The sequence below is a fragment of the Mesoplodon bidens genome (genome assembly GCF_964165515.1).
Source record: "Mesoplodon bidens genome assembly, chromosome: X".
In the NCBI taxonomy this organism is placed as follows: Eukaryota; Metazoa; Chordata; class Mammalia; order Artiodactyla; family Ziphiidae; genus Mesoplodon; species Mesoplodon bidens.
In genome coordinates, this window is record NC_138163.1 from 69,615,658 (window position 1) to 69,632,853 (window position 17,196).

At 38.7% G+C, this 17,196-nt stretch overlaps 1 pseudogene across 1 annotated transcript in view; it reads right to left on the reverse strand.

Annotated features, from left to right (window-relative positions):
• The window catches only part of LOC308608826 (V-type proton ATPase subunit B, brain isoform-like), a 42,007-nt pseudogene that overhangs the window by 2,422 nt on the left and 22,389 nt on the right, over positions 1 to 17,196 (reverse strand). Inside the window, exon 2 of the transcript in view lies at positions 1,428 to 1,550. The product of the transcript in view is annotated as a V-type proton ATPase subunit B, brain isoform-like (transcript). The remainder of the gene's footprint in view (positions 1 to 1,427; positions 1,551 to 17,196) is intronic.

The following is a 17,196-nucleotide window of genomic DNA, read 5'->3' on the forward strand; positions in this document are numbered from 1 at the left end:
TAAGTTTTAAAGAGTCTACTTCCAGGGCTCATCCCCAGTTCCTAAGGAAGCTATGAAGAGGTCTGATGCTACACAATTGTATTGTTTAGTAATCAAGAACCATTTCTTTCAGAACTGCTGAGCAGCCAACTTAAGCCTGGTTTATTAAGGTCTTTTTACAATCAAAACACTTAAACATATCAGTGCATATGCTTTGGATATATGCTATATAATATGGGCAAAGCTGCTTGTCTTCCCCAAAGAGAGCCTTCAGCTCACAAAAGTTAATGGTAGAAAAAGGTCAAACAAGACTTAAGAAACCTAGAATTTTCCTTCTCTGTCAATAATCAGGTGTCTAAATCCTGACAAGCCCTGTCCCTCCCAGAACCTTACGCTTCTCACTGTAAAATGAGAGGGTTAGACTAGATGACCTGCAGGGTACTTTTCAGCTCTAGCCTTCTCTGATATCTAGGTGTCCTCCTGCGGAGCAGCCTCTCCATTGAACGACGCCTCTCTCTGGCTGCGGGCCTGACCTCTATCCATGAAAGCAGATTTCCTAATTTCATTTAGTCCTTTGTGTGTGTGTTCTTGTATTTTGCTAGATTTCCTTAAGAGAATTATTCTGAATTCTTTGTCTGACAGTTCATAGATCTCCGTTTTGTTAGCATCAGTTCTTGGAGCTTTATTAGTTTCCTATGTTGGTGTCATATTTTCTTGGTTTTTTGTTATCCTTGATTCCTTACATTGGTATCTGTGCATTTGTGTAATTGGGGTCCTCTTACAGACTTTACAGGTTTGCTTTTGCAGAGACGGATCTTCACCAGTCAGCTCAGTTTGGGTCTCTAGGCATATTTGTTGGTAATATCCTTAGGCAAGTGGGGCCTACTGTTATGATGGGGGTGGAGGGAGGCAACTGTTCAAGCACTGAGGTTGGGGATGGGAAGGTGTGCCACTGGCTGAGAACAGTTGGATAGGACTGCTGGCTTGGTTCCCTACCCAAGTAAGGCTGTTAGATGGTGCTGTACTTTCCTGGATTCTCTGGTCAGGCTTACTAGATGGTTGGAACTGGGTACTATAGTCAGTAGTAGATGGGGTTATGAATTAGCTTCACTCCCAGGTAGGGTAGCAAGGACCTGTATGGCCTTATTGCTTGGGAACCCAGATCAGGCAACAGTGTGCACTGAATTTCCTGACCAGGTGAAACCACCAGTTTTTTTCTGCAAATGGGGAAAGACATGGCTTGTGCTCTCTCTTCAAGTGCCACTCTAATCTGGGCTGTTGGATGGGCTATGTAGCTTCCTGTGTGCTCTGATTAGGTTCCCTGATTAGGCAAGCTAGAGGCTGTATTCAGCAATGAGCAGGGCTATGAATTAATTTTCCTGCCTGGGTGCAGTGAGAGAAGCAACATAAAGCCAGTAAAGCTCTTTGTTGTCTTAACTCAAGCCAACCTGCACTCCAAGTTCTCTGGCCGAACAGGTTCATTGGCTTTGCTCTGTAAACTATCAGCTCTGCCTGCCTGCCTCTTGTCTTGAGTGCTGCTAGGCTGCACAGCTTCCAGAATTTTTGCCAGCCTTTTGGATCAAATGGGGTGAGAGATACTGTCCACAGTGAGTGGGGACATGTCTCAGTTCCCTTGCCTGGGCAGGGCCGCCTCTTGGCTCAAGCATTGCTGGTTACACAGCTTCTAGGGGTTCTTGCCAGCTCTTCTGGTCAGATGGAGCTCTGGAGCCACAATGGGTGGGACTGTATTTCAGGTCACTTCCTTGAGTGGGACAGTGAAGAGTCACTCCAGGCAACTCCCATTTTTCTCCAAGCAGGCTTTCTGGTCTGGAGGGCTTGGGAGCTACCCTCAGCCTTGGCTGTGAGTTAATTCCCCTGCCTGGGCTTAGCAAGAGAACCCTCCATGCCCAGTACTGGCTTTACTCTGCATATCTCTCAGCTGGAGTGTTGCTAGGCTACACAACTTCCCGGTGCTCTCACTAGCTACTCATCAGATGGGGCTGGGAGACACTCTTCCCAGTGGATGGATCTATGACTCAGCTCCTTGCCTCAGACTCCTTGGTCCAGGATCTGCGGCCAGAAAAAACTCCTCATTTGAGTACCCAAATCAGGCAGGTCTGCACCCTAATGGGTTCCCTAGTCAAAGTGCAACACTGACTTGGTTCTGCATATGGGCAAAGCCATTAGTTAGGATTACTACTTGGGCACTGCAGGTATGAACTTGGTCTGCCAAGATCTTTGTTGCAAGCCCCTTCTCTCTTCTTCATAACAGTCAGATTCCCAGTGGTTGTGCCCTATAGATTTCCCTGCAGTCTCCATGTAGCGAGATCAGAGTAGGGGCTCCCACATGAGTAGGGGCTCCAAGAAACTTAGGAGGTTTGTTGTCCCCCTGGCCTCTCCTTTCCCACTGGAGGAACCAGAGACTCAGGGAAGACCTCTCTGTGTGTTGCTACACTGGCAATGGGAGGGTCAGTGTAGTCATTGTGTAGCAGCTTATCTTATCCTTCTGAAGCAGTATATTTTGGTCTCTGTGGTGCAGGGGGTGCTTTAGTCTCACCCTTATTTCCAGAATTATTTCAGTAGTGCCATGTTCTTGAATAGATATTAGTTATTCTGAGGGGGAGTGAAGTCAGGAACGACATATGTTGCCATCTTGGTGATATCACTCTCCCCACTGTGGGTTTTTTGGGGAAGGTTATTTTGTCAGTGGTCACTCAACTAAAAATGACCCTTCCCCTCAAAAAAACACAAAAGTTCAATATGTCAAGAAACATAAAGTATTCATTTTTGGTGAATTAGTTTCATTTTTCTATAATTCATTGCATTTGTCAAGAACATTCATAAAGATAACTTTTTGGGTGATAATCCATTTCACTTTTTTTTCTGATTTCTGGTTTTAAACATTTATACAGAGAAACACAGTTTGCACTTCATGATAATTGTTAATATGTCTTGTAATTAGAGATCAGCACTTAGCCAGTATTCAGCATTAGCTTGAGCAATGTACTATTTAATGTATTAAGTACACTAAAACACAAAATAGCAGTTACCTTGTTAAATTATGATAATTTAATGATTATCATAAGGCCAGTCTCGCGGAATTCAACCAGTCTTCCTTTGATCTCAAATCTCCTTTCTAAAGATTGCAAATTTAAGTTACATACATAGTATACTTATGCATATGAAGTATTATATATACTATACCTTTGACTCATATTTCCTAATCCCATTTTACAAAATGAAATAGTAGTGATAGTGAGTCTTATAAGCTAAACTTTCCATATCTTTATCTCAATTGATTCTGTCATATCATTTTGCTATAGCAAAGTCTTAGTATTCATTATATTACCTTTACTAGAACTACGGTGATGATAACTATATATAGAAATGGAAATGCATGATACATACGAAAAGTGGCTTCATATGCATGGCTGAAGAATACTTGTCCCCATAATTTGCTTCAGGTCTAGCTGTTCCCAGAGAGCCATTCCAATTAAAAGATGGATGGATGTAAGGATTGTCCTCTTTGGGCTGATGAGTCATAATGCTATTTTAAATGAAAAAAAAAAAACAAACATGAAATATTTTAGGATATTGTAAAAATATCAAACACACTTAGATTCTTATCACTATATTCTCTAGGAAGCAAATAAGGGAAACCATCCAGAAGGCACATTAGATCGATATAGTAGATATACTAAAATAATGGCATCTTCATAAAATGAAGAAACTTATTCTGCTTTTTTTCTATTCCTCACTAAAACTAGGGATTTTGTTAGGGAATATTTCCTATGGTCTAAGAATGTCTGAGAAATTACTATGATACTTAGATAAATGAAGGAAATACAATTTAAAAAATCTTACAGATTAATCTAGGTCAGTGCTTTTTTCTGCAGGAAATATGTTATCTTCTGGCATAAACACAATTATGTATATATTCATAGTTAGAAACACTGTTATCTCTGACTATACCTCTCCTTCTCTGCAACCTCACCTCCTACTGAAAAATAAATACATAAAGCTTTCTGCTAAAATTCTTCCCAAATAAGATGCTGCTTTCTTTCTTTTTCAGTATTTACAAGCTTTAATTTTCCCTTTAAGGGATTGCTTACTTGTAATTTCTTCCAGAGAACTGTTGTGGTGGAGATACAGGACTTCTAGGAAGCATGCTCTGAAAGGATGAACTCCAGGGATTCTGCACGTAGATTTTTTTTTTAAGGGAGAGAGGAAAGGTTTAGTCATGATTTTAAGGAAATTTGAAATAAAATGGCTCATATTGATACCACATGCTAAATATCTAAATGTCAAGATATCTCCAGGTCTGTTCCTAAAAAATGACAAATAAGCAAAGGTATTATTAAAAGGCAAATGTTTACATGTTATAGTGGTAACTTAGCAGGTCTTTGTCTATTTCTATCTATTATCTATTTATATTTATCTATCTTTCTCTCTATGATGTAGAATGGCTTAGTGAAGGGGAAATGCAAATGGAAGATTCATTTCAGCTGGTACTCTAAGCAATACGTGAAGCTTCCAGTCAAAAGAATTAAATATAAATCCCCCTTCCTATTGTCATAGTGTGAAAAACGCTAATCCCCAGACAAAAGAGAGTTGACAAAAAGTAACTTAGACAGAGAATACTGAAGCTGAATATAGAGAGCTGCAACATTAAACAGTTACAGCATACAGCAGAGTTTTGGAGGGAAACTTATACAAATCAATTGATAAAGAGTTGGTTCTTAAAGACCATACTTTAAGTACATAAACAAAGAGTAAATTGTAGCAATATGGACTATGAAATAAGAAATTGGCATTTTAACACAGACATGAGGCACATAAGTGGATCCAGACCAGATCTACACAGAGCCTATTCTTACAGTCATATTGGTTATGAGTGGGTACATAACATTGTGACATAGCCATTTTGATGGAGCCATATTGAAATCAAGGATATTTTTATATAGGTACTTTGATAGAGATATTTTGACATGGGAAAATTTGATGCAGACTATAAAATAATCCATTGCAGTTTCTGATTAAAATAAGATTAAGTTGGATGTGAAATATATACCATGACTCATCCCTAAGTTTCAGTTCATGTCCATCCACAGCAACCCCTGGAGGAGGGGGTGGTGAGGAACCTTGGATTGATAATAATGTTGGAGATGAGATAAAGGATAGGTATCATCTGGAAAAAAAAACTGATACAAACAGGAAGAATGAGACAGATCCAGTATTTTTCCTCTATTGCTTAAATATTTGTCTTTGGCCTTTTCTTTTCTGCTTTGTTTTTGCAATCTTCTTTAAAATAAAATTTAAAAAAACCCCCACAAAACTAAAAAAGAAAACCATGACTCTTGAAAATGTGATTTCAGAGAAGCTTGGCAAGAAAGCTTCACTTGTGTCTATAGCCAGTCCCTCTTATCTTGGCTCCCTGATGTCATAGTAGACAGAATCACGGGTTCCTGAGCATTCTGTACATCAGTTCTTAAAGGGGCTACCTTTGTTTCCATGGACTTAATTTCATTGGTCCAGGCCTTTTTCTCTAGCAGGCAAGAGAGAATAGCATATCTAATGCAATGAAAAGAGAGCTATCGAAAATTTGGATTTGGGGACCACAAATCAGATTTTCTAGCTGAAGAAGTACGGATATATTTGGGGAGAAGGATCTCATAGGAAGTAGTAGGTGAGTATCGGCTACTATATAGAGGGATGCTGCATACTTCCCACTTGCCCATTTTGGGCCTAATTTAAACTCATTAAGCCAGACCTGGGCCTTGATACAGCTAGATAGATGTAGAAAAGTGTTTCAGGCAGAATCTAAGGAGTATAAACTTAGAGAATAGAAGGCAGGGTCAGATTGACATGGTGATTTTTTTTTTTTTTTGAGATCAGGTCCTAGGGGTGGTGGTGATGGTCATGTAATCACAGTGTGACACCTTACTATTTTTTTAACATCTTTATTGAAGTGCAATTGCTTTAAAATGGTGTGTTAGTTTCTGCTTTATAACAAAGTGAATCAGTTATACATATACATATGTCCTCATATCTCTTCCCTCTTGCATCTCCCTCCCTCTGACCTGCCCTATCCCACCCCTCTAGATGGTAAAAAAGCACCGAGGTGATCTCCATGTGCCATGCGGCTGCTTTCCACTAGCAATCTATTTTACGTTTGGTAGTGTATATATGTCCATGACACTCTCTCACTTTGTCACAGCTTACCTTACCTCATCCCCGTCTCCTCAAGTCCATTCTCTAGTAGGTCTGTGTCTTTACTTCTGCCTTGCCCCTCAGTTCTTTTTTTCTTAAATTAATTAATTATTTTGTTTATATATTTTATTAGTTTCTGCTTTATAACAAAGTGAATCAGTTATACATATACATCTGTTCCCATATCCCTTCCCTCATGCATCTCCCTCCCTCACACCCTCCCTATCCCACCCCTCCAGGCAGTCACAAAGCAGCGAGCTGATCTCACTGTGCTATGCGGCTGCTTCCCACTATCTATCTACCTTACGTTTGGTAGTGTATATATGTCCATGCCTCTCTCTCGCTTTGTCACAGCTTACCCTTCCCCCTCCCCATATCCTCAAATCCACTCTCAAGTAGGTCTGTGTCTTTATTCCTATTTTATCCCTAGGTTCTTCATGACATTTTTTTTTCTTAAATTCCGTATATATGTGTTAGCATACGGTATTTGTCTTTCTCTTTCTGACTTACGTCACTCTGTATGACAGACTCTAGGTCTATCCACCTCATTACAAATAGCTCAGTTTCGTGTCTTTCTATGGCTGAGTAATATTCCATTGTATATATGTGACACATCTTCTTTATCCATTCATCCGATGATGGACACTTAGGTTGTTTCCATCTCCAGGGTATTGTGAATAGAGCTGCTCTGAACATTTTGGTACATGTCTCTTTTTGAATTATGGTTTTCTCAGGGTATATGCCTAGTAGTGGGATTGCTGGGTCATATGGTAGTTCTATTTGTAGTTTTTTAAGGAACCTCCATACTGCTCTCCATAGTAGCTGCACCAATTCACATTCCCACCAGCAGTGCAAGAGTGTTCCCTTTTCTCCACACCCTCTCCAGCATTTATTGTTTCTAGATGATGGATGATGCCCATTCTGACTGGTTGGAGATGATATCTCATTGTAGTATTAATTTGCATTTCTCTAATGATTAATGATATTGAGCATTCTTTCATGTGTTTGTTGGCAGTCTGTATATCTTCTTTGGAGAAATGTCTATTTAGGTCTTCTGTCCATTTTTGGATTGGGTTGATTGTTTTTTTGCTATTGACCTGCATGGGCTGCTTATACATTTTGGAGATTAATCCTTTGTCCATTGCTTCATCTGTGAAGATTTTCTCCCATTCTGAGGGTTGTCTTTTGGTCTTGTTTATGGTTTCCTTTGCTGTGCAAAAGCTTTTAAGTTTCATTAGGTCCCATTTCTTTACTTTTGTTTTTATTTCCATTTCTGTAGGAGGTGGGTCCAAAAGGATCTTGCTGTGATTTATGTCATAGAGTGTTCTGCCTATGTTTTCGTCTAAGAGTTTGATACTTTCTTGCCTTACATTTAGGCCTTTAATCCATTTTGAGCTTATTTTTGTGTATGGTGTTAGGGAATGATCTAATCTCATAGTTTTACATGTCCCTGTCCAGTTTTCCCAGCATAACTTATTGACGAAGCTGTCCATTCTCCACTGTACATTCCTGCCTCCTTTATCAAAGAAAAGGTGACCATATGTGCGTGGGTTTACCTCTGGGTTTTCTATCCTGTTCCATTGATCTATCTTTCTGTTTTTGTGCCAGTACCATACTATCTTGATTACTGTAGCTTTGTAGTATAGTCTGAAATCAGGGAGCCTGATTACTCCAGCTCCGTTTTTCATACTCAAGATTACTTTTGCTATTTGGGGTCTTTTGTTTTTCCAAACAAATTTTGAAATTTTTTGTTCTAGTTCTGTGAAAAATGCCAGTGGTAGTTTGATAGGGATTGCATTGAATCTGTAGATTGCTTTGGGTACAAGAGTCATTTTTACAACGTTGGTTCTTCCAATCCAGGAACATGGTATATCTCTCCATCTATTTGTATCATCTTTAGTTTCTTTCATCAGTGTCTTATAATTTTCTGCACACAGGACTTTTTTCTCCTTAGGTAGGTTTATTCCTAGATATTTTATTCTTTTTGTTGCAATGGTAAATGGGAGTGTTTTCTTGATTTCACTTTCAGATTTTTCAACTTTATTGTACAGGAATGACGGAGATTTCTGTGCATTAATTTTGTATCATGTTACTTTACCAAATTCATTGATTAGCTCTAGTAGTTTTCTGGTAGCATCTTTCGGATTCTCTATGTATAGTATCATGTCATCTGCAAACAGAGATAGATTTACTTCTTCTTATCGAATTTGGTTCCTCTTATTTCCTTTTCTTCTCTGATTGTTGTGGCTAAAACTTCAAAAACTATGTTGAATAAGAGTTGTGAGAGTGGGCACCCTTGTCTTGTTCCTGATCTTCGTGGAAATGGTTTCAGGTTTTCATCATTGAGGACGATGTTGGCTGTGGGTTTGTTGTATATGGCCTTTATTATGTTGAGCAAATTTCCCTCTATACCTACTTTCTGCAGGGTTTTTATCATAAATGGGTGTTGAATTTTGTTGAGAGCTTTCTCTGCATCTATTGAGATGATCATATGGTTTTTCTCCTTCAATTTGTTAATATGGTGTATGACGTTGATTGATTTGAGTATATTGAAGAATCCTTGCATTCCTGGAATAAACCCCACTTGATCATGGTGTATGATCCTTTTAATGTGCTGTTGGATGCTGTTTGCTAGTATTTTGTTGAGGATTTTCTCCATCTATGTTCATCAGTGATATTGGCCTGTAGTTTTCTTTCTATGTGACATCCTTGTCTGGTTTTGGTATCAAGGTGATGGTGGCCTCATAGAATGAGTTTCGGAGTGTTTCTCCATCTGCTATATTTTGGAAGAATTTGAGAAGGATAGGTGTTAGCTCTTCTCTAAATATTTGATAGAATTCACCTGTGAAGCCATCTGTTCCTGGGCTTTTGATTGTTGGAAATTTTTAATCATAGTTTCAATTTCAGTGCTTGTGGTATATCTATTCATATTTTCTATTTCTTCCTGATTCAGTCTTGGCAGGTTGTGCACTTCTAAGAATTTGTCCATTTCTTCCAGGTTGTCCATTTCATTGGCATAGAGTTGCTTGTAGTAATCTCTCATGATCTTTTGTATTTCTGCAGTGTCAGTTGTTACTTCTCCTTTTTCATTTCTAATTCTATTGATTTGAGTCTTCTCCCTTTTTTTCTTGATGAAGTCTGGCTAATGGTTTATCAATTTTGTTTATCTTCTAAAAGAACCAGCTTTTAGTTTTATTGATGTTTGCTATTGTTTCCTTCATTTATTTTTCATTTATTTCTGATCTGATCTTTATGATTTCTTTCCTTCTGCTAACTTTGGGGGATTTTTATTCTCCTTTCTCTAATTGCTTTAAGTGAAGGGTCAGGTTGTTTACTCGAGATGTTTCCTGTTTCTTAAGGTGGGATTTTATTGCTATAATCTTCCCTCTTAGAACTGCTTTTGCTGCATCCCATAGGGTTTGTGTCATCGTGTCTCCATTGTCATTTTTTTCTAGGTATTTTTTTATTTCCTCTTTGATTTCTTCAGTGATCACTTCGCTATTAAGCAGTGTATTGCTTAGCCTCCATGAGTTTGTATTTTTTACAGATCATTTCCAGTAATTGATACCTAGTCTCATAGCATTGTTTTCAGAAAAGATACTTGACACATCTTCAATTTTCTTAAATTTACCATGGCTTGACTTGTGACCCAAGATACGATCTATCCTGGAGAATGTTCCATGAGCACTTGAGAAAAGTGTGTATTCTGTTGTTTTGGGATTGAATGTCCTATAAATGTCAATTAAGTCTTTCTTGTTTAATGTATCATTTAAAGCTTGTGTTTTCTTATTTATTTTCATTTTGCATGATCTGTCCATTAGTGAAAGTGGGTGTGTTGAAGTCCCCTACTATGAGTGTGTTACTGTTTATTTCCCCTTTTATGGCTGTTAGTATTTGCCTTATGTATTGAGTTGCTCCTATATTGGGTGCATAAATATTTACAATTGTTATATCTTCTTCTTGGATCGATCCCTTTATCATTATGTAGTGTCCTTCTTTGTCTCTTCTAATAGTCTTTATTTTAAAGTCTATTTTGTCTGATATGAGAATTGCTACTCCAGCTTTCTTTTGATTTCCATTTGCATGGAATATCTTTTTCCTTCCCCTTACTTTTAGTCTGTATGTGTCTCTAGGTCTGGAGTGGGTCTCTTGTAGACAGCATATATATGGGTCTTGTTTTGTATCCATTCTGCGTATCTGTGTTTTGGTGGGAGCATTTAGTCCATTTACGTTTAAGGTAATTATTGATATGTATGTTCCTATTCCCATTTTCTTAATTGTTTTGGGTTTGTTATTGTATTTGTTTTCCTTCTGTTGTGTTTCTTGCCTAGAGAAGTTCCTTTAACATTTGTTGTAAAGCTAGTTTGGTGGTGCTGAACTGTCTCAGGATTTACTTGTCTGTAAAGGTTTTAATTTCTCCATCAAATCTGAAGGAGATCCTTGCTGGGTAGAGTAATCTTGGTTGCAGGATTTTCTCCTTCATCACTTTAAATATGTCCTGCCACTCCCTTCTGGCTTGTAGAGTTTCTGCTGAGAGATCAGCTGTTAACCTGATGGGGATTCCCTTGTGTGTTATTTGTCATTTTTCCCTTGCTGCTTTTAATATGTTTTCTTTGTGTTTAATTTTTGACAGTTTGATTAATATGTGGCTTAGCGTGTTTCTCCTTGGATTTATTCTGTATGGGACTCTCTGTGCCTCCTGGACTTGATTAACTATTTCCTTTCCCATATTAGCGAAGTTTTCAACTATAATCTCTTCAAATATTTTCTCAGTCCCTTTCTTTTTCTCTTCGTCTCTGGAACCCCTATAATTCAAATGTTGTTGCATTTAATGTTGTCCCAGAGGTCTCTGAGACTGTCCTCTGTTCTTTTCATTCTTTTTTCTTTATTCTGCTCTGCTGCAGTTATTTCCACTATTTTATCTTTCATGTCACTTATCTTTTTTTCTGCCTCAGTTATTCTGCTATTGATCCCATCTAGAGTATTTTTAATTTCATGTATTGTGTTTCTAATCATTGCTTGATTGGTCTTTAGTTCTTCTAGGTCCTTGTTAACTGTTTCTTGCATTTTGTCTCTTCTATTTCCAAGATATTAGATCATCTTTACTATCATTATTCTGAATTCTTTCTCAGGTAGACTGCCTATTTCCTCTTCATTTGTTAGGTCTCTTGGGTTTTTATCTTGCTCCTTCACCTGCTGTGTGTTTTTCTGTCTTCTCATTTTGCTTATCTTACTGTGTTTGGGGTCTTCTTTTTGCAGGCTGCAGGTTTGTAGTTCCCATTGATTTGATGTCTGTCCACAGTGGCTAAGTTCGGTTCAGTGTGTTGTGTAGGCTTCCTGGTGGAGGGGACTGGTGCCTGTGTTCTGGTGGATGAGGCTCGATCTTTTCTTTCTGGTAGCCCCTCAGTTCTTCATGAACTTTTTTTCTCTTATATTCCATATATATATATATATATATATATATATATATATATATATATATATATGTTAGCATACAGTATTTGTTTTTCTCTTTCTGATTTACTTCACTCTGTATGACAGACTCTAGGTCCATGCATCTCACTATAAATAACTCAATTACGTTACTTTTTATGGCTGAGTAATATTCTTTTGTAAATATGTGCCACATCTTCTTTATCCATTCATCTTTTGATGGACACTTAGGTTGCTTCCATGTCCTGGCTATTGTAAATAGAGCTTCAATGAATATTTTCGTACATGACTCTTTTTGAATTATGGTTTTCTCAGTTTATATGCCCAGTAGTGGGATTGCTGGGTCCTATGGGAGTTCTATTTTTAGTTTTTTAAGGAACCTCCATAGTGTTCTCCATAGTGTCTGTATCAATTTACATTCCCACCAACCGTTCAAGAGCGTTCCCTTTTCTCCACACCCTCTCCAGCATTTATTGTTTGTAGATTTTTTGATGATGGCCATTCTGACCGGTGTGAGATGATATCTCTTGTAATTTGGATTTACATTTCTCTAATGATTAATGATGCTGAGCATTCTTTCATGTGTTTGTTGGCAATCTGTAGATCTTCTTTGGAGAAATGTCTATTTAGGTCTTCTGTCCATTTTTGGATTCGGTTGTTTGTGTGTTTTTTTGATATTGAGCTGCATGAGCTGCTGGTAAACTGATAAATAATCCTTTGTCAGTTGCTTCATTTGTAAATATTTTCTGCCATTCTGAGAGTTGTCTTTTGGTCTTGTTTATGGTTTCTTTTGTTGTGCAAAACTTTTAAGTGTCATTAGGTCATATTTTTTTATTTTTTTTTTATTTCCGTTTCTCTATGAGGTAGGTCAAAAAGGCTCTTGCTGTGATTTATGTCATCAAGTGTTCTGCCTATGTTTTCCTCTAAGAGTTTGGTAGTGACATCCTACACTTATTAGCCCATAGGGTTTCAGAAAGTATAGCAGCTATCTATGAAGACATTTTTCTCCACAATCAGTATCAGTCTCTTTAGGTAGAATGGCTATATAATTTATTGCCCAAACCTGAACACTTATGAAAGTGACAGGGGTAACTGTTTATGTTTACGTTGGAACAACCAACAGAAAGTGGGGCTATCCTGATCACCGTACATTGAAATCATTGTTGTTGTACCCAAAAGCTGAGCCTCCACCTGTTTTTCAGAAATACAGTCAATATGGCCTCCACTTTCTCCATCAAAAGAAAATTCTCTTCTATATCTTACTTCAGAAAACCTTGAAATACCTTATTTGGTATTACATAGGCACAATCATTAATTCCATTGTTCAGCACCCACAAGTAGGTTGACCCTTTGACTGTGTGAGACAGATGTGTTCACTAAAGCATTAAGCCATGGTCCACCTTGAGAATTTCAAAGGACAGTGAAAAAACCATGTGGAGGGAACCATTAGGATATGATAAGTGTGGAAAAGTCAGCAGATTCTGATTTAAATCTATGATGAAAGAGCAAAACATCGTGTGAGGGTTGGGAAAATTAAAGAAATCAAGAGAAGTCTCTGGAACTCTGTGATGACATTCCAAAGAGCAAAATTTTTATGTAGGAAGAAACACAGGTCAATCTAATCTATCTGGGACAGCCTAACTAGGTGCCCCATGTATTGAGAGTCAGAGGCAAAGTACTTGTCCTATTCATTCTCTTCTCCAATGCCAGTGAAGTTTTTCCAATTGTTATAGGTCAAGGCTCATTCTAGGGCAGCAATACCTGGAACCAGGTGTAGACTGTGCCAATGGAGGGCTGGATTTTAGCTTCTCAGATGAATTTCAGATTTTAAAATATATGATTAAAAATCTCCAAAGGGCCAAGCAGCACTACCTAGCAATCCTACAATTTCCTAATTTATTTTCCTATTCTCTGAGACAGCTATTTCACCATTCTGTCTCTCCACAAATCTTCAGCTTCTCCTCTGTATTCTTTATACCCAGTTAATGACCTCACATCTTACTTCACTAAGAAGATAGGAACAGTCAGAAGAGAACTATTTCATTTTCCAACCAGCAAATTTACCAACCGACCTGAATCTGTATCCACATACTCTATTATGGATAAAGTGTCTCTTCTTGTATCAAAGACAAACTCTTCCAAATGTTCTCAGGATCCCTCTTCTTGCCCTCCCATGGCTTTTTTTTCATGCAATTATTAGCATTCTATCCCATAGTGTCACATTTTCTCCTCTCAACTGGATCATTCCTATTAATATGTAGATTTGCATTACACAAAACTCTCTTAACTCCACATAATTTCCCAGCTGCTGCCTCATTTTTCTGCTTCTTACGTTAAAACTTCATAAAAAAGGTTGTTACCCTCATTGTAACCATTTCCTCACCTCTCTTTCACTTTTCAGTCCATGTCAGTCTTGCTTCTGTCTCCACTACTCTGCTGAAACAGCTCTTGTGAAGGTTACCACCCATCTCATTTTACCAAATCTAATGTTATTTCTCAGTCTTCACCTGAATTTATCTCTCAGTATCATTTAATATAGTGGATCATTCCCTAATTCTTGAAATACTTTCTTTTCTCTCTTTGCTTCCTTGAGACTACAGTCTCCTGGTTTTTCTCCTATTGCTCTATATGATCTATCCCAGATCTTTTTCTGGCTCAGCTTCTCCTTTGTTACATGATCTCTAAATGTTGGAACACCTGAGGGCTTGTTACCAACTTCTCTTTTCCTCTATATTTATACTCTGTCTATAAGTCCAGTAACATGACTTTAATTAGCACTCATATCCTGATGACAATCAAATTTATATCTCTAGTTTGTACTTGTCCCCTGATATCTAAATTCATATATCCAACTGCCGACTCAAGACCTCCACGTGGAAGTCTAATAGACATATCCAACTAACCATGAAAAAACCAAAAAAAAATTGACCCCTCTTCCATCTAAAAATCACTCTGCCTTTCCCCCAGTGTTCCTCATCCACCCAGTTGCTGAAATGAAAATCCTTGAAGTCATCCTTTGTTCCTCTCTTTCCCCCATGCTCCATATACAAACTGTCAGTAAGTTTTCAGCATTCAGAATCATTCCCATGGAGAAAGTCTTCCAGTGTGACTTTCCTCTGAACTAATAACAAAATCAAATCCTACCTACCTTACCATATCCTACAAAACCTAGTATAATCTGCTTACCTCATCAGCAATTCAGCCATGTTGAATTTATTGTTTTGAACACATCAAGCCTGGTTTTTCCTTAGGGTTTTTGTATTCTTTCTGCTTAGAAAGTTCTGTCCCTGACTTTTTGTATGGAAGTGTTTTTTTACAACATTCAGTCTCAATTTAAATATCACATTTTCAAAAAGTCATCTCTAACTTTCCCATCTAACGTTTCCCCACTCCAAGTCACTATTATATCACTGTTTATTGTACTTATAGAATTTATCACAATCTGAAATTATCTTATTTACTTGCTTATTTGTTTATTGTCTGCCTCCTCTCCCTTCTCTAATGTAAGATCAATGAGGACACAAATTAATCTCAAATACCACTGTATCCTCAGAGTATAGAAAAGTTCCAAGAACATAGTAAGCATTTGGTAAATTTTTTGTTCAATGGATAAATGAACAATGATATCCAATGAACACAACTGAGTGCATTTTTATGTTAAGAACCAAAGTGAAACATTGGTTCCTTCTTGTTTGGAGTCTGCAATCCCTTTGCTGTGACCTTCTACTTTAATGGCCTCATAATATACCTATCTTGAAAGAACATCAAGCACAGATGAAGAATAATCTGAACAATAATAATGCATAGTGGGCTCTCAATCAGAACTAGTGTACTGATTATCTAGGATCTTTTACTTCTCTATCCTTCTTACTGCCTGCCTGTTGGTACCTTTTTGCCCTCCTAAGGTGAATAAGAATGAAAAAATAAAATTTGATACTCAAACTCATCAATTTGGTTTCCATTAGCAGCTTTAATCAAAAGTTGGTACAAGGGGGCTGCAGAGCTGAGGGAGCACACTCTTTGTTTCCTGGTGCGCAAGGAGAGGGGATTAAGAGCACTCCTTAAAGGAGCTCCAGAGACGGGCGCGAGCCGCGGCTAAAAGCGCGGACTCCAGAGGCAGGCGTGGGCTGCTGGGGCTGCTGCTGCTGCCGCCAAGAAGCCTGTGTGTGAGCGCAGGTCACTGTCCACGACCCCTTTCCGGGAAGCCTGTGCAGCCCGCCACTGCCGGGGTCCCGGGAAACAGGGATGGCTTCCCTGGGGGAGTGCACGGTGCGCCTCGGGCTGGTGCGATGTCACGCCAGCTTCTGCCACCACAGGCTCGCACCGCACACCGTACCCTTCCCTCCCCCTGGCCTGAGTGAGTCAGGGTCCCCGAAGCAGCTGTTCCTTTAACCCTGTTCTGTCTGAGGGAAGAACAGATGCCCTCTGGTGACCTAAAGGCAGAGGCGGGGCAAAAGCCAAAGCTGAGGCCCGGGAGCTGTGAGAATAAAGAAGAGAAAGGGAAATCTCTCCCAACAGTCTCAGAAGCAACGGATTAAAGATCCACAATCAACTTGATGTACCCTGCATCTGTGGAATACATGAATAGACAACGAATCATCCCAAATTGAGGAGGTGGACTTTGAGAACAAGATTTATGATCTTTTTCCCCTTTTCCTCTTTTTACAATGAATTATCCCAAATTGAGGAGGTGGAGTTTGAGAGCAATATTTACAACTTTTTCCCCTTTTCCTCTTTTTGTGAATGAGTATGTGTATGCTTATGAGTGAGATTTTGTCTGTATAGCTTTGCTTTGACCATTTGTCCCAGGGTTCTATCCGTCCATTTTTTAAAAAAAAAATTTTTAATAATTATTTTTGATTTTAATAATGCTATTATGTATTATCATACTTTATTCTATTTTACTTTATCTTCTCTCTTTATCTTTTTCCTACCTTCACTCCTTCCTCCCTCCCTCCCTCCATTCTTTCTTTCCTACTTTCTTTCTTTCTTTCTACTTGTACTAATTTCTTCTTTCTACATTTTCTCACTTTTATTCTGAGCCAGGTGGATGAAAGGCTCTTGATGCTGCAACCAGGAGTCAGTGCTGTGCCTCTGAGGTGGGAGAGCCAAATTCAGGACACTGGTCCACAAGAGACCTCCCAGCTCCACATAATATCAAATGGTGACAATCTCCCAGACGTCTCCATCTCAACACAAGCACCCAGCTTCATTCAGTGACCAGCAAGCTACAGTGCTGGACACCCTATGCCAAGCAACTAGCAAGAGAGGAACACAACCCCACCCATTAGCAGAGAGGCTACCTAAAAACATAATAAGGTCACAGACACCCCAAAACACACCACCAGATGTGGACCTGCCCACCAGAAAGACAAGATCCAGCCTCCTCCACTAGAACATAGGCACTAGTCCCCTCCACCAGGAAGCCTACACAACTCACTGAACCAACTTTAGCCACTGAGGACAGACACCAAAAACAACGGTAACTACGAACCAGCAGCCTGCAAAAAGGAGACCCCAAACACAGTAAGATAAGCAAAATGAGAAGACAGAAAAACACACAGCAGGTGAAGG